A 24324-nucleotide genomic window follows, 5' to 3' on the forward strand; every position below is an offset into this window, starting at 1 on the left:
ATTAACCAGCACCTAGAATAGGATCTGGCATATAGCTGAGGCTCAATATGTATTCAATGAATAAATGGGCTGCTCCTAAGAATACAGAGTCATCCACAGCTCAAAGATGACGGTGGGGGTGGGAAGATAAAAGTTGAAGATGAGAATACTTTGGTTGAGCAATTCCTGTCAAAGGAGGCAGGGCTCAAATGATAGGGATGGAGTGGTGATTTGGCCTTTGGGCGCCAGTGGCTAAGGATCCTTTCCAAACAGTATTAGCAGGGGGACAGACAACAGGAACCATTCTTATGTACAAGTCAAATAGGCTAAAACAAAAAATCATTTAGTTACTATCACGTTGAACACTTTTTTTTCCGAAACAAAAGCATCAGATAAGATGAAACAGAATAAATAACAATGAATTGCTTTCTCTGAACTGAAAGAGAAAACAGCTTTTTCTCCTATCTCAAGAGTCTCCATAGTTTTAGGGTATGTAAATAATCATTCTTGATAAGTTAATATAATTTTATAATTATATCAGAAAACATACACTGTAACACTGAAGTACCATACTGACCTTTAAAAAAAAAACTATTCTGAACAAGATTCTAAATAAGTACATTTATCACTTTTAGTCAGATTAAATAACTGGGCAGTGACATTAGCACACCTAAACGCTATTCCTGGTAATGGGAAGACAGCCAGTGACAAAAAAGCAGGTTGGGGTGCAGGTTAAGACAAGTGCATCGGCAATTCTCTTTGAGGCTCACTACCTTCTTTTGCAACATAAAGTTTTAAAATGTGAATAATCATGGAAGTATGAAGAACATCTCTACTATTAGATATACACTACATAAAATGCCACTTAATAACTGTATTTTTCTTACATAATAGCAAATACTGTTACTATGAGATTAAGCAATATACTGCCACTCCACACGTTCAGCCATGTGGTACCATCTGTTTCTAGGTTCCATGGGAGTACACCTACTAAACCAAAAAACCAAACCCACTGCCATGGAGTCAATTCTGAGGCAAAGCGACCCTTGAGGACACAGTACAAGGCTGTAATCTTTACAGAAGCAGATTGCCACATCCTTCTACTACAGAGTGGCTGGTGGATTTGAACCACTGACCTTTCAGTTAGCAGCTGAGCAATTTAAGGACTTTAATAGCTTTAACCACCAGGGCTCCCTAGTACGCCTACTATTGGTTAATAATTAAATTGTTAACTAGAGGATGCAAATATGCCCCTTGCTTATTTAACCTTTTCAAAACCAAAACAGTGTAGTTATCAAATAATTTGGCAAGTATTGTGGAAGTTATATATCTGCTGATCCTCCTGCCCTGACACTGATTTAAGACAATAGGTGATGTGTATAAACTGTGACTAAAACTGCAAATTTCTGGGATTTTCCAGGTGTTTTAAGGGCTCTGCTGAAACCTCAGGGAAAATGCATAACTGCCCTGAGTAATCATCCCAGGTTTAATTATGATCTAGGCTTTTCATTCTCTGCACAGAGGTGACAGCCTGGAGAGAACTTTGCCTCACACTTGGTCTTCAACTTGATGCCAACATTCAGTAGCTGAAAAAACATGGGCAATTTACCATCTCAACTGCAAAACCCTCTTCCAGGGGCAAAACTGCAACTCATCCTTCAAATCCAGAGCAGATCTCACAGGCCTCTGTGACTTCCCCAAATGGAGGACCTTGTACACATTTCCATTCTCACTTTGGAATGTATTTTATTTGTTCATGTCGCTATTCTTTTAAACTATGAAGTCTTTAAGGAAAATGACTGTCTTACTCATCTCGTAGCTCTAGTTCCTTGCATAACATAGGCATTCAAAAAATATTTATTACTTATGTTAAAAGACTGCCACCTAGTGCTACGTGACTAGAATACAGCAGATGCTTAATAAATATTAATTAATTGGTAGTTTTCTTCCTTTACTAAAACTTTCTCGTTTTCATCCTTTTATCACCATTCTGTGATTAGAACTTAGCTCAGGCTCTTATCACCACAGATCAGTGATTCTTAATGGAGGTGGGCGGCAACTTTGTCCTCCAGGGTCTATGTGCCCAAGTCTGGAGACATTTTTGGTTGTCACAATTGAGGAGGGGTACCACTGCCATCTACTGAATAGAAATAGACATGGTGCTAAACATCCTTCAATGCATAGGGCAGCCCTCACAAGAAAGAATTATCTGGTCCCAAATGTCAATAGAACCAAGGCTGAGAAACCCGGCCCTACTCACTCGTTCCTTGAAACTGACTCCTGGTTCTTCTCCCCTATTCCTATTGTTTCTTTCTTCCAATCAATTCTTCCTAAAAATCTTTTATCATCCTTATCCTGTTCAAAAGGCCCCAGCTGTAGGCCTCCGTGGTCTGTGGGCCTCCAACTGTATCCCTGCTCAGGTCCTGAGAATGTTAGGGGCAGCTTTGGGGCCATACCACACTACTCTTAGATTCTTGAACAAATCAGGATCACTCAGTTCAGCAGGCCTTGCTACTGACACTCCCCGTGAATGGAATCCACCACTCATGCATCAGTTTGTCATACTGTAGTGACTTGTATGTTGCTGTGATGCTGGAAATTATGTCACCAGTATTTCAAATACCAGCAAGGTCACCCACAGTGAACAGGTTTCAACAGAGCTTCCAGACTAAGACAAAGTAGGAAGTAAGGCCTGGTGATCTACTTTCAAAAAAATTAGCCAATGAAAACCCTATGATCGCAACAGAACATTGTCCAATATACTGCTGTAAGATGGGCCCCCCGGGTTACGGCTCTCAAATTATCCTGTCAACTCATATGCAGGAAGGCCCTTTAAGCCCTGTTTAGTCACATATCTATATGTACCTATCTTCTCCACTTGAGAAGGAGTTTTTCATGAAGGGGCTCTGTACTTAGCACTCTTGTATCCTAGTACTTATTGGAGTCCCTGGAACACAGTATTCAATGAATGATGGTGTACTAGAAAAACCACAGACAAATTTTAGAACCAGAAAAACAAGAGTTTACAACGTTCATGTACTAATTGTATATATGTCTCTGCACTAGCTACATAAACTTTTGAGCCCTTCTTTCCTCATTGGTAAATTGAGATTAATAATAACCACTTAACAATACTGTTTTGAAGATTAAATAAGATAATGCAAATGCTTACCACATTGCTTAGCATATAATAAGTGCTCAAGAAACAGAACCTTCCCATCTCTTTTTGCACATGCTGCTGCCTTTATGAGGAGCTCTCCATTCATCCCAAACCAAGCTTAGTTAAACCTGTAATAACTCTCAGGCCATACTGATCTTCTACTTCCATAAACTTCATTCTCATATAGTATTAAAATTTAATAGTTTCATTTAGGTTAAATTCTGAACCCCAAATATTATAAGCTCATTAAATACTAACGTAAATCTAGTATCTTATACTTCTTTTGAATATCTTTGTTTCTTTTTAAGCTAGGGCTGCTGACAGATTTTCAATAATTAACCAGTGTCTTAGGTCGGGTTCTCTAGAGAAGCAAAACCAGTAAAGCGTATATAGAGATTTATATCAAGGAAATGGCTTACTTAGTTGTAGAGGCTGGAAAGTCCCAAGTCTGTGGGTCAGGATAAAGGTTTCTCCTGATTCACGTAGCTGCGGGGGCTGTGAATCCAAGATCGGCAGGTCAGAAAGCAGGGCTGTTGCTCACAGGCTGTGAAGGGTGATGAATCCCAAGATTGGCAGGCAAGACCACAGGTAAGCTGCTAGCTCAATCCCAAGAACTGGAGGTCAGATAAACAGGAGCCAGCTGCAGGATCCAGAGTGATTAAAAGCCCTCGAGCCTTGCCAGGATGTCCACTTATATTCAATGCAAACCACATGCCCAAGGAAACTCCCTTTCAACTGACTGGCTACTCAGAGCAGATCCTACCATGGAGGTGATCACATTATATCAAATTTCATCATGGACATGATCGCAACATCATACAATGGCCAAACTACATCATAACTGCCAAACCACTTAGAATCATGCCTAGCAAAGTTGACACAAACCTTAACCATTACAACCAGTATGTCAGTATGTCCCACCATGTATCTGTCAGTTTGTCATACTGTGGTGGCTTGCATGTTGCTGAGATACTGGGAACTTTGCCACTGGTATTTCAAATATCAGCAGGGTCACCCTTGGTGGACAGGTTTCAGCCAAGCTTCCAGACTAAGACGGACTAGGAAGAAGGGCCTGCCAGTCTACTTCTGAAAAAATTGGCCAATGAAAATCTTTGAACAGCAGCAGAACTTTGTGTGACATAGTGCCAGAAGATGAGCCCCTAAGGTTGGAAGGCACTCAAAATACGACTGGGGAAGAGCTGCCTCCTCAAGGTAGAGTTGACCTGAATGACGGGGAAGGAGTCAAACTTTGGGGACCTACATTTACAACTCAAAATGAGAAGGAACAGTTGCAAACATCCATTAATAATCGGAACATGTAATGTATGAAGTATGAATCTAGGAAAATTGAAAATCACTAAAAATGAAATGAAACACAGAGACATCAAAATCCTAGGCATTAGTGTGTTGAAATGGACTGCTATTGGACGTTCTGAATCAGATAATCATATGGTTTTACTATGCCAGGAGTGACAAACTGAAGAGGACTGGTGTTATGTTCATCAAAGAACATTTCAAGTTCTATTCTGAAGTACAATATTGTCAGTGATAAGATAATATCCATATGCCTACAAGGAAGACCATTTAATAGGACTATTATTCAAATTTACACACCAACCACTAAAGCCAAAGATGAAGAAATTGAAGACTTTTACCAACTTCTGCAGTCTGAAATTGATCAAACATGCAGTCAAGATGCATTGATAATTACTGGGATTGGAATGCAAAAGTTGGAAACAAAGAAGGTTTTGTAGTTGGAAAGTATGGCGTGGGTGATAGACTCAATGCCAGATATTGCACGTTAGAATTTTTAAAAACCAACAACTCCTTCATTGTAAATACATCTTTTGCCAACATAAATGGTGACTATACCTGTAGACCCTGCCAGATGGAATACACAGGAATCAATCAACTACATCTGTGGAAAGAGACAATGGAAAACCTCAATATCATCAGTCAGAACGAGGCTAGGGACTACCTGTGGAAAAGACCATCAATTGCTCATATACAAGTTCACATTGAAAAAAATTAAAACAACTCCTTGAGAGCCAAGTACGACCTTGAGTATATCCCACCTGAATTCAGACCATCTCAAGAACAGATTTAACCATTTTAGCTGAAGGGAAACACAACACAATACAGGGAGAGGTCAGCACAATTGGACTCAACCAAAAGCAAAGAAGTTTCCTGAATAAACCAAATGCTTCGAAGGACAGAGTAGCAGGTGCATGGGTCTGGGGACCACGATTTCAGGGGATATCTAGGTCAACTGGCATAATAAAATCTATTAAGAAAACATTCTGCAACTCACTTTGGAGAGTGGTGTCTGGGGTCTTAAACACTAGCAAGCAGCCATCTAAGACACATCAACTGGTCTCAACTTACCTGGAGCAAAGGAGAATGAAGGCCACCAAAGACACAAGAAAATTATGAGCCCAAGAGACAGAAAGGGCTACAGAGAGACTATATCAGCTTGAGACCAGAAGAACTAGATGGTGCCTAGCTACAGCTGATGACTACCCTGACCGGGAACACAACAGAGAATCCTCAATTGAGCTGGAGAGCACTGGGATGCAGAACTCAAATTCTCGTAAAAAGACCAGGCTTAATGGTCTGACTGAGACTAGAAAGACTCCAGAGGTCATGGTCCCCAGACCTTCTGTTAGCCGAAGACTGGAACCATGCCCAAAGCCAACTCTTCAGACAGGGATTAGACTGGACTATAAGATAGAAAATGATACTGGTGAGGTGTGAGCTTCATGGCTTAAGTAGACACATGAGACTATGTAGGCAGCTCCTGCCTGGAGGGAAGATGAGAAGGCAGAGGGCAACAAAAGCTGGCTGAAAGGAAACAGGAATACAGGGTAGAGAGGAGTGTGCTGTCTCATTGGGGGAGAGCAACTAGGAGTATACAGCAAGGCGTATATAAATTTTTGTATGATAGACTGACTTGATTTATAAACCTTCACTTAAAGAAAAAAAAAAAAAGATTTGAAGCACTGAACGCTAACAACTGAAGATCAGACAAGTTGTAGGATGACATGAAGGTCATCCTACACAGAGAAAGCAAGAGGTCATTAAAAAGACAAGATCAAAATGGATGTCAGCAGAGACTCTGAAAGTTGCCCTTGAACTTAAAGGTAGATAAAGTGAATGGAAGAAATGATAAAGTAGAAAAGCTGAACAGAAAATTTCAAAGGGTGGCTCAAGAAGACAAAGTGACGTATTATAATGAAATGTGCAAAGACCTGGAGATAGAAAACTAAAAGGGAAGAATGTGCTCGGCATTTCTCTAGCTGAAAGAACTGAAGAAAAAATTCAAGCCTTGAGCTGGCAATATTGAAGGAATCTACAGGGAAAATATTAAACAACACAGAAAGCATCAAAAGTGGATAGAACATTAGCCATTAGAGAAATGCATATTAAAACTACAATGAGATTCCATCTCACTCCAACAAGGCTGGCATTAATCCAAAAACATAAAATAATAAATGTGGAGACATTGGAACACTTATACACTGCTGGTGGGAATGTAAAATGCTACAACCACTATGGAAATTGATTTGGCGTTTCCTTAAAAAGCTAGAAATAAAACTACCATACGACCCAGCAGTCCCACTCCTCTGAATATATCCTAGAGAAATAAGAGCCTTTACATGAACAGATATATGCACACCCATGTTTATTGCAACACTGTTTACTATAGCAAAAAGATGGAAGCAACCAAGGTGCCCATCAACGGATGAACGGATAAATAAATTATGGTATATTCACACAATGGAATACTACGCATCGATAGAGAACAGTGAGGAATCTGTGAAACATTTCATAACATGGAGGAACCTGGAAGGCATTATGCTGAGTGAAATTAGTCAGTTGCAAAAGGACAAATATTGTGTAAGACCACTACTATAAGACCTTGAGAAATAGTTCAAACTGAGAAGAACACATTCTTTTGTGGTTATGAGAGGGAGGAGGGAGGGGTGGTGGGAGAGGGGTATTTACTGATTAGATAGTAGATAAGAACTACTTCAGGTGAAGGGAAGGACAACACTCAATACAGGGGAGGTCAGCACAACTGGACTAAACCAAAAGCAAAGAAGCTTCCTGAATAAACTGAGTGCTTCGAAGGTCAGCAAAGCAGGGGCAGGGGTTTGGGGACTATGGCTTTAGGGGACAACTAAGTCAATTGGCAAAATAAAATCTATTAAGAAAACATTCTGCATCTCACTTTGAAGTGTGGCCCCTGGGGTCTTAAACGCTAGCAAGCGGCCATCTAAGATGCATCAGTGAGTCTCAACCCACCTGGATCAAAGGAAAATGAAGAACACCAAGCTCACAAGGTAGTTATGAGCACAAGAGACAGAAAGGGCTACATGAACTAGAGACTACATCATCCTGAGACCAGAAGAACTAGATGGTACCCGGCCACAACCGATGACTGCCCTGACAGAGAACACAACAGAAAACCCCTGAGGGAGGAGGAGAATAGTGGGATGCAGATCCCAAATTCTCATAAAAAGACCAGACTTAGTGGTCTGACTGAGACTAGAAGGACCCCGGTGGTCATGGTCCCCAAACCTTCTGTTGGCCCAAGACAGAAACCATTCTCGAAGCCAACTCGTCAGACATGCATTGGACTGGACAATGGGTTGGAGAGAGATGCTGACGAGGAGTGAGCTACTTGCATCAGGTGGACACTTGAGACTGTGTTGGCATCTCCTGTCTGGAGGGGGGATGGGAGGATAGAGAGAGTTGGAAGCTGGCAAAATTGTCACCAGAGACTGGAAGTGCTGACTCATTAGGGGGAGAGCAAGTGGGAGTACAGAGTAAGGTGTATATAAACTTATATGTGACAGTTTGACTTGATTTGTAAACGTTCACTTGAAGCTCAATAAAAGTTAATAAAAAAAAAAAAGATTACAGCCAAGAAAACCATCTGGGACAGTTCTACTCTGTCACGTGGGATGGCTACGAGTTGGAGTTGACTGAACAGCACCCAACAACAATATGATGGTGTGGAGTTATATTTCACAGAAGGCCTATTTGAGTAATGCCTACCCTATATATGACCGAATTTAACACTCCCCGGTCCTGGCCCATGCTCACAATCATTGTTATGCTTGAGCCTATTGTTGCAGCCACTGTGTCAGTGCATCTCATTGAGGGTCTTCCTCTTTTCTGCTGACCCTCTACTTTACCAAGCATGATGTCCTTTGACAGGGACTGGTCCTCCTGATAACATGTTCAAAGTATGTGAGACAAAGTCTCATCATCCTTGTTTCTAAGCAGCATTCTAGCTGTATTTCTTCCAAGGCAGATTTGTTCGTTCTTCTGGCAGTCCACGGTATATTCAATATTCTTTGCCAACAGCATAATTCAAAGCTAACAGTTATTTTTTGGTCTCCCTTATTCATTGTCCAGCTGTCACATGCGTATGAGGCAAATAGAAATACCATGGCTTGGGTCCTTAAAGTGACATCTTTGCTTTTTAACACTTTAAAGAGGTCTTCTACAGCACATTTGCCCAATGCAATGCATCATCTGACTTCCGGACTGCTGCTTCCATGGGTGTTGATTGTAGATCGAAGTAAAATGAAATCCTTGACAATTTCAGTCTTTTCTCCTTTTATCATGGTATTGCTCATTGGTCCAGTTGTGAGATTTTTGTTTTACGTTGAGGTGCAATCCATACTGAAGACTATAGTCTTTGATCTTCATCAGGAAGTACTTAAAGTCCTCTTCACTCTCAGAAAGCAAGGTTGTGTCATCTGCATATCTCAGGTTGTTAATGAGTCGTCTTCCAATCCTGACAAGGCTTTCCTCCTTATATATTCTAGCTTCTCAAATTATTTGCTTAGCATACAGATTGAAAAGTATGGTGAAGGATACAACCCTGACACACACCTTTCCTGATTTTAAACCATGCAGTATCCCCTTATTCTGTTTGAACAACTGCCTCTTGGTCTATGTACAGGTTCTCAATGAATACAACTGAGTGTTCTGGAATTCCCATTCTTCCCAATCCATAATTTGTTATGATCCACAGAGTCACATGCTTTTGCATAGTCAATAAAATACAGGTAAACATCCTTCTGGTATTCCCTCTCTCAGCCACGATCCCCCGGGCATCAGCAATGACATCCCTCATTCCACCTCCTCTTCTGAATCTGGCTTAAATTTCTGGCAGTTCCCTGTTGATGTACTGCTTCAACCATTTTTGAATTATCTGCAGCAAAATTTTACTTACATGTGATATTGATGATATTGCTCCAAATTTCTGTATTTTTTTTGTTGGATCACTTTTCTTTGAAATGGGCCCAGATATGGGTCTCTTCCAGTTGGTTGGCCAGATAGCTGTCTTCCAGCATTGCATCTGTTTGTTTAAACATCTTATCTTAATTATCTAGTGCTGCTATAACAGAAATACCACAGGTGGATGGGATTAACAAAGAGAAATTTATTTTCTCAGTTAGGAAGATAGAAGTCTGAATTCAGCGTGCCAGGTCTACGGGAAATTTTCTCTGTCAGTGCTTAGGGAAGGTCCTTGTCATTAATTTTTTTCCTGTTATAGGAGCTTCTCAGAGCATGGATCCAGGGTTCAAAGGACAGACTCCCCTTCCAATTCTTTATTCCTGGTGACAGGAGGTCCCCCATCTTTCTGCTTGCTTCTCTCTTTTATATCTCAAAAGAGCTTAACTCAAGATACAATCTAATCTTGTAGAGTTACTCCTGCATCATTAACATAACTGTCTCTAATCCTGCTAATTAACATCATAGAGGTTTGGACTTACAGCACATAGGATAATTACATCAGATCACGAAATGACAGACAACCACACAATACTGGGAATCATGGCCTAACCAAGTTGACACCCATTTTGGAAGGACAGCTCAATCCATAACATATCTCAACTGGTATTCCTTCGATTCTTAAGAGTCTTGTTTCTCACCGAGGCCTTCAGTGCAGCTTTGACCTCTTTCTTCAATATCATCAGTTCTTGATCATTTGCTACCTCCTGAAATGGATGAACATTGACCAATTCTTTTTGGTACAGTGACTGTGTGTATTTCTTCCATCTTCTTTTGATGCTTCCTGTCTCAGTCAATATTTTGCTCATTGAATACTTCAATATGGCAACTTGAGGGCTGAATTTTTTCTTCAGTTCTTTCAGCTTGAGAAATGCCAAGCATGTTCTTCGCTTTTGCTTTCTAACTCCAGGTCTTTGCACACTTCATTATAATACTTTACTTTGTCTTCTGGAGTTGCCCTTTGAAATCTTCTGTACAGCTCTTTTTCTTCATCATTTCTTCTATTCACTTTAGCTACTCTACATTCAAGAGCAAGTTTCAGAGTCTCTTCTGACATATATTTTGGTCTTTTATTTCTTCTCTTTTTAATGGCCTCTTGTTTTCTTCATATATGATGTCCTTGATGTCATCCAACAACTTGTCTGGTCTTTGGTCATTACTGTTCAATGAGTCAAATCTATTCCTGAGACGGTCTCTAAATTCAAGTGGGATATACTCAAGGTTGTACTTTGGCTCTCATGGACTTGTTCTAATTTTCTTCAGCTTCAGCTTGAACTTGCAGATTAGTAATTGATGGTCTGTTCCACAGTTGGCCCCCGGCCTTTTTCTGACTGATGATATTGAGCTTGTCCTAGTCTCTTTCCACAGATATAGTCAGCTTGATTCTTGTGTATTCCATCCAGCAAGGTCCACCTGTATAGTCGTCGTTTATGTTGTTGACAAAAGGTATTTGCAATTAATAAGTCCTGGTCTTGCAAAATTCTATCATGTGATCTCCAGCGTCATTTCTATCACCAAGGCTATATTTTCCAACTACAAATTCCTCTTTATTTCCAACTTTGGCATTCCAATCCCCAGTAATTATTAACGCATCTTGATTACATGTCTCACCAATTTCAGACTGCAGAAGTTGGTAAAAATCTTCAATTTCTTCACCTTTGTCCTTAGTGGCTGGTGGGTAAATTTGTATAATAGTCATATTAACTGGTCTTCCTTGTTGGCATATGGATATTATCCTAACACTGATGGTGTTGTACTTCAGGGTAGGTCTTGAAATGTCCTTTTTGATGATGAATGTGGTGCCATTCCTCTTCAATTTTGTCACTCCTGGCATAGTAGACCATATGACTGTACAATTTAAATGGGCCAACACCAGTCCATTTCAGCTCACTAATGCCTAGGATATTGATCTCTATGAGTTTATTTCATTTTATGGCTTCCAATTTTCCTAGATTCACACTTTGCACATTCCACATTCTGCTTATTAATGGATGTTTGCAGCTGTTCCTTTTCATTTTGAGTCATGCCACATCAGCAAATGAAGGTCCTGAAAGCTTTATTCCATCCATGTCATTAAAGTCAACTACTTTGAGGATGCAGCCCTTCCCCAGTCATATTCCAAGTGCTTCCAACCTGAGGGGCTTATATTCCGGCACTACATCAGACAATGTCCTGATGCTATTCATAAGGTTTTCACTGACCAATTTTTTATAAGTAGATTGCCAAGTCCTTTTTACTCTTTCTTATTCCGGAAGCTCTGCTGAAATCTGTCCACCATGGATGATCCTCCTGGTATTTGAAATACCAGTGGCCTAGCTTCCAACATCACAGCAACACGAAAACCACCACAGTACAACAAACTGACAGACTAGTGGTGGATATGCTGGACAGATACCCTTTATTCTATCAATGATTTGTTTGAATTTAATATGACCAGAGACTGGCTTTCTAAACAGTGAATTTTTAAAAATATGTGTGATTCCTTTTATTGATATTATCATAAGTTATGAAATTTTACAGAATTAATTGTTAAATGGGAAGAGTCATTACACAAATAAATTTAAAAATATAAAGTTTCCTTAGAAACTTTCCATTCCAAATTCCATTCCAAATATAATGATTTCCTTCTTTGCTATCTTCAAGGGATTTTACAAAAAAAATTCTCCCTGTGCCAAAATTAGAGCTTTGTTTTTTAACTCTAATTTTCAGATTAGAAAATACTGTCCCATTGGTACATGGAAGAAATTAAAATTCCTAACGAAATAAAATACTGGGAAACACTCACACACACATAGGCCCAATTATATAGGTAAATCTCTTTTCAGTAACCCACTCTCTGAAGGACAGTCACAATTTTGTGCGACCCTGGCATTCTGCCTGCCTTTCTAATTCTTTCATTTAATGCCGATTCACGTAAACATCAATTTTCTCTGACGGTGGTGGTCTGGAGAAAGGAGGGAAATACTGGTTTAAACATAACATTTGCTTCTACACTACGAAAAGGAGGAAAAATATGGAACAACCTCTAAAGAGGTTATCTTAAAAAATGAGAAGCAACCAAGAGCAATTTCATATACCATTAATCAATATTATGCAGCTTAATTTTTTGGGTATCAATTATTTTTATAATGCGAACTATAAAACTTCAGATAAATCAAATAATGAAATTCAACAAATATCCTGGATTCAACAGCTGAGTTTTCTGAAAGAAAGCAGAAATACAGATTTCTTTTCATGCAATAATGCATCTGATATTAAAAGCTGTGTTAAAACCTACTAATGCACCAGAATTTCCATGACTTCAAATTCATTGGAAATTCCACACAATTTGGAAAACACTGTCTCACAAAACTGACTTTGTGATCCCTCATGGAATAGAAATATGATAGAATTTACAGCATGAAAATATTATTGGGTTAAACAAATTACTTTAGAATGCAAAACTGAGTACAAGAATATTTGAAGTTCATTTAAAATATATATTTTTTATCCTGACTCTGTGGCAACAGGTTTGGTTTTGGTTTGGTGGCCCAAAAGAAGTGGCAAAATGGCCTCCTGAGTCGCATCTGATAAAAGCTCACAAGTACATCAACATGCCTACAGTGTATCTGTTGTTGTTGTTCAGTGCCACCACGTTGTTTGTGGCTCATGGTGACCTCGTTACAGAATAGAACTGACCCATAGGGTTTTCTTGGCTGTACTCTTTACAGAAGCAGATCTCCAGGCCTTTCTTTGACAGATCAGCTGGGGGGTTCGAACTGCCAATGTCTAGGTTAATGGCCAATCACAAACCCTTGTATCACCCAGGCTCCTGATGAGGAAATACTCAAACAGCTTGATTTCTTTTTATTTTAATACTGACTTTCATATAAAATCTAAGACCCTGACTTTGCCCAAAAGAAGACTCGTGGTTATACTAGGCAGGCTTATGTTCATGATGTGAAGTGCTAAGGTAAGCTGGTGTCCTTGGAATTTATACTTAAGCCATTTGGGAAGTCTTGATCTATGTTTACTTACATCCCTGAGATACAGAGCTCTTTTGGCCACTCTTATTGTTTGATTTTGTTCACCTAAAATGTCAGTGATGAATCGACGTCAATTACTTAATTCAGATGAAGAAAGGAGATATATTGTTTTTTGTTGCTTGGTTCCACTTCTGGAAACAGAATTACTATTTCCTTGCCTGTTAGGTATATTACTCACACTGATATATAGTGGCAGGGAAGTGAACTAGGCAATAGAATAGCAAAGAGGGACTCTAAAGGGCATACCTAATAATCTGGGTCACTTTTAAGGGAGACTCTGGATGCCGTATATCTTTCCACGGAGAATTCTGAATATTAAGTACATAATGGAACATTTTAATGGTAAGCAACCCACAGCAGTTTACATTGTAAATTTCTAGCATTCCAACCTGTAGTCTTTACATTGTCAGTGTGTGCCTGGAAACACCATATATAATACAAAAAGTGTGGTATTTTATTATTCAAGGTTGGAAGAGCCCATAATTTAACTAGTGCTTCCACAAACAAGAGGTAATCTGATGTAGTGGATAAAACACAGGATTTGGAGCAAGAAGACTGGAGTCTCAGTTCCAGCTCTATTGCTAACTACACCCACTCCTCACCCAGCGACCCGGTTATGTTCCAAACACCAAGTTGTCATGCAAAAATCAATGTTATGTGAAAATGGAGGATGACCACATCAGATCACAAAATGGGGGATGATCACTGTCAAATTATATCATTAACATAACAGCCAAATTACATCATTACATAACAGCCAAATTACATCGTTACATAACTGCCAAACCACTGAGAATCATGGCACAGCCAGGTTGACACAAGCCAAGTTGACACATAACCTGAACCATCACAGCCAGCGTTACTCTCACCTGCCACTACTCTCGCCTAGCACCTCTGCATTCATTACTGCCTTATGTATGTCATTAATGTGCAAAATAGACAGATTTTAAGAACTACCGTCAAATGTGAAATGTCAGATAACGAGACAGTGGATAAGTGAAGAGTAGGTGTAATGTCATGTTCATCAAGGAATTAAACATTCTGCTCTTGGTTCCTCTGCTGTAAAATGAAAACAATCATCACTATCTTTCACTTGGAGGTTTGGGAAGATGTATACAAAAGCTGTCAGAAAGCTATATAAATTAAAGTAGTGACATTAATTTTTATGATTAACAAGTAGTCATACCTCTATTAATTCCTCCTGCATGCCTCACTACTTACTACAAAGGTGCCAAAAACAGAACACAGGTGAAGAAAAAAAAGGGGGGAGGCGGATAAAGATGAAGGTTCACATCAAATCATCAGTATCTTGACATATTAGCATCTCACTAGGATTTAAAATCATGACATCATTTCCTCCTAACCAGCATTAATAGCTCCTTACTATTAGCCCATTAGAACTAGTGAACAGAAATTTCTGAGACCATAATATATACTTTCTATATAATTCCAAGATCAGACAGGAGGAGGGAGAAAGGGAGAAGACAAATAGGCCCTGACAGAAACAGAGTAATAGCCATTCAAAATTTGGCAATCCCACCATTTTACCTGTACAAAACATAATTGAGAACATGCAACAAACAAAAAGGGTTCTACCTGCCAAAATAGATTATTACTGAGTCTTTGCAGAAAAGATCACGCAGCACCTATCTGCAACTATTTTAGAAACAGTTTAAGCAGGCAAGCTTATATAAACCCAAGCTCAGAGCATACTGTTGTTAGCTACCATTGAGTAGGCCCCGATGCATGGCCACCCTATGCACAAGGTGATTGGGCCATTGTGATCCACAGATTTTTCATTTGCCAATGTTCCAGAAGTAGATTTCCAGGCCTTTTTCCTAGTCTGTCTTAGTCTGGAAGCTCTGCTGAATTCTGTTCAGCATCACAGTAACATAAAAGCCTCCACCGACAGATGGGTGGTAGCTGCGCTTGAGGTGCACAGACCTGGGTCTCCCTCATGGAAGGCAAGAATTCTACCACTAAACCACCAATGCCACCCCTCAACCCCTAGCATATCAGAGAAGCAAACTGGGAAAGGGAGGAGGCACAAGGATAGCAAAGAGAAGTCAGAGGTTGGCAACTTGACACCAAGGAAGGAGACCAAACAAACAAAATGGCCTATTAAAATGACTCCAGGGCTCAAAAGTAACACAATCTGAGGTCACTGCATACAGGAACTAATGGCCCTTCCTCTGCCCTCAGACTTGGAGCACGAACTATTACTCACCATACAGTTTCCAAATGGTACCCTCTGAGTTCTGGACGAGGCAGTGAGGCCCCAGAGAAGCACCACAAGAGTGTGCAGGAGCTGGGCAGCATGGAGACGGAGAGGCTCTGGCCCCCTGCGGACACCAGCGTCAACCGAGCAGCTGTGCTTCACTCTGTTTCACTTAGTTGAGTGATGCTTCTTTGATGAAAAGTCCCTGTTGGTTAAAAAAAATAATAATTTTTTAAAATTAAAATATAACCACCACTGGGATCACAGCTCAGGATCCTCAAACCAGTATGTCTAAATGTACAAATGGAACATACTGGCTTCCTCAAAACATCATTTTCCTTCCTGTATTCTAACCAACTGCCCAAGAGAGAAACCCTGAAGTTTAACCTTGACTTAGAACAATCCCATGAAAATTGTATTCCTTCCTCTCCCTCAATCCCACATTCAGCAGGTCACCAAATCCTGCTGATGGACCCTGCCACCTATTTCTTGGATTTGTCCCATCCCAGACATTCCTAATGAGTCTATTCTACCTCAGGCAACTGTTTCCTAATTTGCCTCCCCCTACCAGCTCACATGTCCCCTCAGAAAGTATCTTCTCCTTGAGCTCGCTTATGTGAGCCATGTTCCAAGTCCAGCACTGACCCTGCCACTTCCCTGCCTGACACCATGCTATGAGACAGAAACCAAATGGGCAGTAACTACTTCCAGGATTTAGAATTAAGAGTGCTTTTTTATTTGAAGTTCCTGCGTGGTGTAAATGGTTAATGTGCTTGGCTGCTAACCAAAAGATCAGAGGTCGGGTCCACTCAGAGGCATCTTGGAAGAAAGGTCTGGTGATTTACTTCCAAAAAACCAGCCACTGAAAACCCAATGAAGCACAATTCCACTCGGACCCACGTGGGGTTGCCATGAGTCGAGGTCAACTGAATGGTAAATGGTATAAAAAAAAAAATAGGTACTTTAAAAACTTCTCCCCCAAATTTCCACTGAAACATATTTTGAAATATTATATTTGAGATATATTTTACACACAAAAAAGCCAATAATTATCATGGGTGGTATGTGACTTCGATGTTTGTAACATAAATTTCAACTACAGCTCTTCACAATCTCTCGTCCCCAAACTACATTCCCAGCTCATCTCTTCTAGCTCCTTCCCTTCCCCCATCACTCCCTCCCCTCCACTCAGAAGGCCTCTGTGGAGCTACAGCCCGATCCTGCTTCAGGACAAAGCTGAAAGTCAACTTCTCGGAAGCCCTCCTGACAGCCCCCAGGCAGCAATAATCACCTCTCTGCTCCTCTGGGTTTCCATAGCATCTACTGCATGCCTTTAGAATAGTGCAATCAACACTGGACTGCTTAAATTTGTTATTTGTTCTCCCCACTAGACCTTGAGCTTCTAAGAGCCACAGGCCATGTCGGAGTGGTTTGTACTGACTAGCACCAGGTCTGGCACAGAAGCCCACCAATAAATGCTGAAGGGTGAAGGTACAATTCTGTTTTATCTGTATTATTAAGTCCTAAAAAAATTTTTTTTTTTTTTTTTTTGTGATAAGTCAGGTCCCTGGGTGGTACAGATAGTTTGCCCTTGATTACTAACCAAAGGTTGGTGATTCAAACCCACCCAGTGGCACCATGGAAGAAAGGCCTGGCAATCTGCTTCTGTAAAAATTACAGACAAGAAAACCCTATGGAGCAGTTCTACCCTGTAACACACGGGGTCACCATGAGTCAGAACTGACTTGATGGGAATCGGTATGGTTTTTTGGTTTTATATACCCATTGCTTATTATGTGATATGATAAATTCTTGTGAATTTACAATTCTTTTTTTGTATTCTCCACTTCTTGTGTAGTTAATGGTCTACCTACTTAAAGGATGCTGTACAGAACACCAACCTGTACTTGAATACTTGAAAAGTGTTAAATGACTATATATAACATATTCAATGGTTTTTTTTTTTTTTTTTTTTTTTTTTAATGGTGTATGGATAATTTTAAGTTTTACAGAAGTTTGTGTTGTGGCAGGTTGCATGTCCTGGCTGAAGGCTGCCTGAAGAGTGGAGTCCATAAATGGGTGGAGAAAAATTCCTAAAGTGCTGTTACTGATTTCTGTATGAGGAAGCTCAGATTTTTAATTGCCAAAGACATCTGTGAAGCAGTTGGGATGGTGTCTCAACTACCGTCTCACCAGCTTTGTGTTAGTTGCTACTGAATCAGCCCCCAACTCGTGGCAACCCCACACACAACAGAACAAAATGGGCCTAGTCCTGTACCATGCCCATGCTGGGTTGCAGGCTGTACCATTGTGATCCACAGGCTTTTAGTTGGGTGATGTTGGAAGCACATTATCAGGCCTTTCTTTCTAGTCTGTCTTAAGTCTGAAAGCTCTGCTGAAACTTGCTCAGCATCACAGCAACATGCAAGCCTCTACTGACAGATGGGTCATGGCTATTCACCAGCTTAGCTGGGCGTCAAATTTAGAAGCACTCAGACCATGACCCACCTCAAATACCACTTTGATTATGTGATTCCCTTATTCAAAACCTTTAATAGCTCTCTTTCGCCCACATATTAAAACTTAATAGTTATCCTTTGCCTAAGGATTAAAATCCAAATTTTTTATCCCTTCTTCCTTCTTACCTTACAAACCCCAACCTACCTTAGGGAAGAGAATGGGGCCATGGAAGGCGGGGAGTTGAAGGAAGACAACTAAATGTGTCAAGCACGGGCAGTGTTATCTTGTAGTGTCAGAAGTCCTCTAACTTCCAGAAGGGAAATGAGAATACTCATCAGACCAAAGCTGACTCCTGTGAGGTGGAAGTCAGATATGCCTCCACTCTCCAACCTTTTTTTTTTTTTTTTTTTTACCAATTCTGACATCAGCTCCACACGATCCTCTCTACTTCTCTGCTGGGTTCGATAACTCATTGCAGTAGCCACACAGAACTCACAAACCACACTCACAGTTATGGGACTTATTGGGGAAATAACAGGTTACAACTAGGGATCAGAATCAACTTGGAAGTAAAAGGAACAACTCAGGAAACAGCATACAGTTCGTCAATCAGGACAGCTTTCAACCAAAACAGTTCTCAGCTCCTTCTTGGCTGTGCTGCAGGGAGGTCAGGCTTCTCAGCTAAGCTAGCTTTCTCTCGGCCAGGCTAGCAAGCCCTTCTCTTGGCCACACTAGCCTTCTCTTAGCCTCTGCCCTGCCCAGGCAAATGCTACAGGTCTTTAGCTATACCAACAAGTGCCTGGAAGCACCCCACTCTTCCAGCAAATCTCCTGACCTAAGGTGCTCAGCTTTCTCCCCATGGGTTGGCAAGCCCACTGCAGCTGCCTCGGTCCACTGCTGCGAGCTGTCTCATGCCATCTCGAGGTCTTCGGTGTCACAGCACCCTTTGTCTTCAGGGTCTAGGAAATGGTTCTCAGCACAGAGACCTTGGATCCCAAGAACATGTCTACTACTGTCTCTTCTTCTTGATGGTAGTGATGCCCCCCTCAACCTCTGTGGGATTGGCCCTTTTATGAACCAAATCCTCCCACCAAGACCACAAACTGACCAATCCCCTAGGTAGGCCACAGTCACCTTATTTGCACAGTAATCAACCAACCCCTCCAAGGGTTTTACGTACTTTATTTGCATAGCAAGCTGTCCAATTCCTGCAAGGTCTGTAAAATAGACCAATCACATGGCAGGCTGTGGCCCAACCAATTATTTTTGGTAGAATTATAAACCCAAGGCCGGAAAGGCCATATGAAAAGAGAAATCCATTGCACTGCAGCCAGATACTGCTAAGTACTGGTATTTCAAGACAAGGTCATGGTCCCTCCCCTCTATGATTAGAGTCTACAGGGAACGATTTGGAAATCTAAACGCATTATATGTAGGGTGAAATACGCTATTAGGATAGTATACTCTAAGTGATATGGGAGCCCCGCAGCCAGCCGGCTATTTCTTGTAGAGGATGACTGAGAAAATCAGAGCCATGCATATAAAAGCTGTCTCCTCTTCCTGCCAACACAGTAGTGCAATTCCGAGGCTTAGGGAGTCCTCAGCATCCTTAAATTCTCATAAGGACTTACTGCAACAATCTCTATTATTGTTATGCCTTCTATTTTATTTATATTTCTATTCCCAAACCCCAATCTGGATCAAGTTCTAACTATCCCTGTCATGAGTGACTCAAAATTCACACAGAGTTAAAATGGAATTCTAACCAGGAAAACCAGAGAGAAATAAATCCAAATAGATTACAATTTTTTGTAAGGAATATTGCTACTGGAGAATCATTTTGATATTTGCTCTTCTGACCTCTCTCTAACTAGGCTATAATATCCTGGTTACCAGGGACTTTATTTTGTTTTATGGTCCCCAGGGCCGATTTGGGGTCCCATAGGCAATTATGGGCACAGAGTAGATAACAGATGAATAAATAACCTATATAAAAAAACTAAAAAAAATTTTTTTTTAGTTTTTTTATAAGCTCCATAAATTTACAAGTCCCACCTTCTAAAAGAATTACCACATCCACAACACACCAACATTTTAAAACCCCAAAACATAGCAAGACAGTTTGCAAAAATATGCAAAAAAGTATACTCAGAGTGTCATGTAATAAATTTCCATACAATTACAATGGAAAGCAAAACAGGGCCACTCCTTTGAAGTAACACCAAGGCACCAGCTTGTCACTGTTTTCAAACGAGGCCAACATCTAACTGAGTGCTTTGCGCAAACTCATAATTAGCCAATGAGCCATCAGAGAAACCTTTATGTATGCAAAGCTTCGTCTTTACAAATAGTTGATCTACTTCTGTTCCTAAAAAACCACCACTAGAAAACAGACAAAGAATGATAATAAATGCATTAACAAAAGAAAGAAAACCCCATGGGATGTAAAATCTTTTTTTGTTTAACATGTTTTCTTATCTTCCACATTCATTACCACAATGCTTGGCTTCTAATAATCACTCACATCGTTAGTCACTGGCAGATCTACTTCATGAACAAGCTGTGCACATTTCTGTGCAGTCATCTGGAAACTGGAACTCATTTTCCCATAGAAACAATGTTATGAGTGCTGATACACTTCCCTGGTCAGCCCACTAAGACCCTCTTAACTCTCATGCAGGTGGCCTTTAATACCGCTTAAAAAAAAAAAAGCTAGCTCAAATCCCTGAGGTCTACCTTTGACATCTGCCAACCTACCTTCTGCTGCCTCCCACACCCGCATGTAAGTGTCTCCAACCCTCACAACCACACCATTGCCCAAACTTTAAATTACCTGCACTTCCTCCCTCCTCCAGTTCTTTCATATGTGCTTCTCAGCAAAGAAAATCAAGGTGAATTCATGGGCTTATAATTGTGAATGAAAGAAGTCAGGAAAACTGATGAAATCTGTGAATCTTTTTCTAGGTTACCATGATTTTCTGAAATATAGTACTACCAAATCAGTTAAATTCCGGAAGTATTTCAGTTGGGCTCTACCATCATTCATCAAACTCTCCTTTAAAAGCATCTGTCAATCTGATCAAGCTTTTGGCAGTCCACCAGCACTTCAGACAAATTCCTTCACTGCATTGCTCAAGGCCTTCCTAAACTACCGTGCTCCAGCGTTCCAGGTCTGTCTCCTCCCTTCACTGTTACACAAGTATTGCATTTTATAAAAACAAACCAAAACACATGCACTAATCAAAGAAAATGTACATTTGATAGTTCTGCCAGCAGTTTAACAAAGTAAAAATGAAAAACATTAGGCTATGTGGAAAAAGATACTCTATGGATTAAAGCAAGGTTGGTAAATGGCCCACTGTAACTAAGCATGTTCTCCCAGGACCAGTAAGCGTAAGCTGTTGCTACCTAACAGAATGAGACCAGTTTGTTGTACTCTAGTGGCTTGCATGTTGCTGTGACACTGAAAGCTACGCCACCAATACCTAAAATACCAGCAGAGTCACCCATGGCGGACAGGTTTCAGTGGAGCTTACAGACTAAGATAAACTAGAGAGAAAGGCCTGTCAATCTACTGCTGAAAATTAGCCAGTGAAAACATCTATGGATCACAGAACACTGAATTTGACCGGCTTACTTTGGACATGTCATCAAGAGGGACCTATTGCTGTAGAAGGACATTATGGTTGGTAAACTGGAGGGCCAGTGAAGGCCACGGAAATTCTCAATGAGATACACTGACACAATAGCCCCAACAATGGATTCAAACATACCAATAATCATGAAAATGGCAGAGGGCCAGGCAGCAGTTGTTAAACATTGGGTTACCATGAGTTAGAGCCAACTCTACAGCAACCACCGCCCCCTCATAGACGGTTCGCATTTTCACCATCCCAAACCCAATGATTCTTTCTGTTTCGGAACAAACCCCCAACGTTACTAACGTGTGTGCTTTCCAGATTCCTTTGTCCCGTGGCAGAAACCAGGAACTGGAGTTATGGAAAGAATGGTAAACCCTGGTAATCCCAGTTTGTAAACCAAAGCTGCTTTTCACTACCGCAGCAATAAAGAATACGTGTTTCCTATAATTAAGTGCTTCAAAATTAAATTTGGAAAAGAAAATCGTTAGAAATTAAATATTATGTTTCCCCAAAGGGGAAATTCCTGCTTTAAAATAATCCCCAACAGTAACATCAACTAATGAGAGTACCAAACAATATGAGAAAAAGATTTTGATGTTTAATATTTCTTAAAAAAGGAAATCAGAATTGTTATCACAGGAAAAACCAAAACTACACAGGTCTCCTTTACATTTATTTTATGTTTTTTTTTTCTTTTAATTTGAATTACATATGGGTTGGAGTTTAGAATTCAGTGCTTATAAATTCTAAAGTGCTACAGCTCAGTATACACACATTTATAATCTGTTTTTCACCATGCATATCGCTTTAAGTTTTGAATTTATACTTTATATGAGAGTCTCTTTAATTCTTGGAGAATTGGTTTTGAGTTGATTAGTGCTTTCCCATTAAAACTGCATAATCAAATAACTAAATTATAAGGCATAATTCTTATACACGAATTACATTTTTTACAACATATAACTCTATTAATACTAAACAACTTTAGATAACAAGATGCTTTATAATTTCAACCTGATCAAAAGCAGAAGCCCATTTTAGTAGCAATTTGCTTTTTCTTTTTTGAGTATAAATTTGAAACATATACAATATCAAATTTCATGGTTTTTTTTTTATGGGGGGGCAGGTATTTAGCGTATCGTGTTTGCAACTGTCTGTGGAATCAAACTAGAGTCTCACTGCGGTAGTCATATCACACTAAAATTTTTTTTTGTTGTTTTTGCTAAATGGCTTCCATTGTGTATTTAGTGAATCTGATATGGAAAATTGCTAATGCAATAAGAGTGTCATATAAGCTTTCCTGACTTTGCCCAGCCACAGCCACAATATTCAGGAGGAGGCCCAACTGGGCTCGCTCTCCACAGCCGCTTACCAAGTCCTTAGCTCAAAGTTCAACACTGGCTTCCTGAAAGATGGACCTGACCTCTAAGACCGATTATATGGGGTAAGCCCTTCACGGATTTTATTTCAGAAGGGCCCATGGGTTCAGTGAAAAGATCTGTCACTTAATGTTTACTGACTGAGTACTATATAGGGCATTGTGGTCAGTATTAAGAGAATGAAAAAGATAAAATAAACATGGTCCCTTTCTTCATGGATCTTACAGTCTAAGGAGAAGAAATAAGATTAGTATATGAGTAACTCAACAGAAAAGAAGATATGACAAGAACAGAAAATACAAAGGGCCACAGGATTGCTCAGAGGAGGAATTAGGACCAGGGTCATCACAGCAAGTTCTCTGAAGGCACACCTGAACAAAAAAAAAAAAAAAAAGAGGTGGAAGATGCCAACAAGCCTGAGATCTGGTAGGGGCCAGGGGACAGGGGAAGACATTCTAGGCATTATAGCATGCAGAGGAGAGGAAGACCAGGGCATGCTTGAGAAACTACAATTCACAATTTTAACTGCAGCACAGTGTGTGAGAAGGGTGGGAAGTAGGCCTGGAAAAGCGGTTTGGGGTCTGTCTGAGGGTGAGACCAATACAGAGCCATGCCTGCAGCAAAGGAGTCTGGCTGTGGCGTCCAGGACGGTTTTGGGGAGGGAAGTATCAGGATGCAGAACACTGAACAAGATTAACATCCATGCTTTCATGGCTACGACCCTAACAAAATATCTTGCAATCTTAACAACTTTAGTTGCCACAAGTTTCTAAAGAGACATAATTTGCAAGAATATTTATTTTTAAAAGTTACTTTATTACAACGGATATTTATTTTCTATGATGCTCCAACTCATCAGACATTCACTAGATTAACATTAAAGCATCAATCACTGAAGCACCCAGACTACTACAACCACGTGTGGGTTTGCTGTTGGCTTTTTCACTTCAGAATAACTTTCCAACTCACTAGCAACAGTAACCAAGGAAATGTAAATCCAACAGCCTAGAATTACAACTATTTGAGGAGATCCACATTTTCAATGTACTGCTACATTTACTGTTTTTTTCTGGACACTCCCCTGTTTCTGAATTCCTCTCTTATATGTTCGGAACAATAAACATAATGTCTACACCAAGCTTCATTAAAG

The 24324-nt window shown here is 40.2% G+C and overlaps 1 protein-coding gene across 1 annotated transcript in view; it reads right to left on the reverse strand.

Annotated features, from left to right (window-relative positions):
* Window positions 1–15812: 15812 nt before the first annotated feature.
* Window positions 15813–24324, reverse strand: part of ALG5 (ALG5 dolichyl-phosphate beta-glucosyltransferase) — an 85396-nt gene continuing 76884 nt past the window's right edge. The window contains exon 11 of the mRNA XM_049853186.1: window positions 15813–15899. The gene's annotated coding sequence lies outside the window, so the exon portion shown is untranslated. The remainder of the gene's footprint in view (window positions 15900–24324) is intronic.

This window comes from Elephas maximus, chromosome 14 (genome assembly GCF_024166365.1).
Source record: "Elephas maximus indicus isolate mEleMax1 chromosome 14, mEleMax1 primary haplotype, whole genome shotgun sequence".
In the NCBI taxonomy this organism is placed as follows: Eukaryota; Metazoa; Chordata; class Mammalia; order Proboscidea; family Elephantidae; genus Elephas; species Elephas maximus.